This window comes from Sinocyclocheilus grahami, unplaced genomic scaffold (assembly GCF_001515645.1).
Source record: "Sinocyclocheilus grahami isolate Dianchi unplaced genomic scaffold, SAMN03320097.WGS_v1.1 scaffold338.1, whole genome shotgun sequence".
Classification (NCBI taxonomy): domain Eukaryota; kingdom Metazoa; phylum Chordata; class Actinopteri; order Cypriniformes; family Cyprinidae; genus Sinocyclocheilus; species Sinocyclocheilus grahami.
This window is the reverse complement of record NW_015505517.1, coordinates 91,247-92,790: the sequence shown is the minus strand read 5'-3', so window position 1 is coordinate 92,790 and position 1,544 is coordinate 91,247.

Sequence of the window (1,544 nt, the reverse complement as noted above, 5' to 3'; positions counted from 1 at the left end):
AGAAGAAAGAAAATCATATGAACAAAACACCTTGAGGGTGAGTAAATGATGACAGCATTTACATAATACATGACTGGAAAACATTGGGAAACCCCTTTTTTCTTCTCATCACCATAAGCTTTTCCTTTTGCCCTGCAGTTATTTTACTGAATACCTCATTCATCATTTAGGTTGGGAAGTTCAGTCGCAGCGTCAGTCTTCACATGGTACAGAGTACAATCAGACCCCGCACGGCTGTACCACGAAAAGACATTTAGACAGACCTTGTGCCTCACATATCATTACGTCAGCGCAAGAGAGGATTCAGCTCCTCCCAAAGCAGCACAAATCGAAAACAAACATTTAATCGTCCTTTTATACAAAATGTTTAATAAATATAACTCAAAAAATATTGCCAGGAACAAACTAAAAAATTAATTTACAATAAGGTCAAATATGAACATTGAATATTGCCATGATCTACAAATGTGATAAACTTGTCAGTTTGGTGTTTTAGAGAGCCTCGAAATAAAAGAATAACGAAAAGAACACTACATGTGCACAGCAATAGAAATGGACTCCTGAAAGCAAGGCAGTCATCTACAGTGTTTCCATTGGCCCCCTACTGTTCAAGTATTCACAGCCTAGCTTATGACATACTGCAAACCGAAGCGGAAGATAAATGATTTGTGTGAATCAGGTTTACCAACAAGCAACTAAAAGACTCGTGTTCCCTTTTATTTTAGATATTTTTAATGATTTATTTTTTTCTTTTTCATCCGTGGCAAGCAATGTGTCTGCCACCAGGTATCCAAACAAAAAGCAGTCATGATGTTGACATTACCTGCATTGAGCAAGTCAGAGTTGGCAAAATACATACAATAGAAGTTTCAAATATTGAAATATCTGACATTGTATAAAAAGAAAAAAATCTCAGGCACACAAATGCCCATCTTGTTTTAAAAAAAAAAAATAATAATAATAAGACTGCTTTTTCTCTCTGAAATTTTGGTATGTGAAACATCAAACAAATGTCGTCCGAACAAAGCTATAGGCTTACAAAGCTATCAAAACCTTCAAAACTAGACAGGACATATAAATAAAAAGGAATGATATTTTAAGGCTCTTGATTATTAAGTTAATAAATCAAATATACACAGTGATTAATTAAAAAAAATATACATATCTACACTAAATTGACACAATTCTTCATATTGGCAGCAGAAAGCTAACCGACCTATCCCGCCCCAAGAAAAGAAAAATAATAAATAATTTTTTTGTTTTTTTCCCCCATTTTTCATACTCATTTCTGACAATTGCTGTGGTGCTTAGCTGTGAAGGCACTTTCAGTTCAGAACTAGAAATAAAACCAACTAGAGACAGTTTCCACACAGCCGCTGGATAAGGAAGAAACAACTACTTTAGCTGTGAGAGCATTGTCATTATGAACGAAAATAACACTTAAAACTATTTGCAAACACTATGCAAACTTTTCAGACTCACTAAGATACTCAAACGTATCCACAAAAATATAGACATTTGAAATGTGTATTATTATTTTGTTA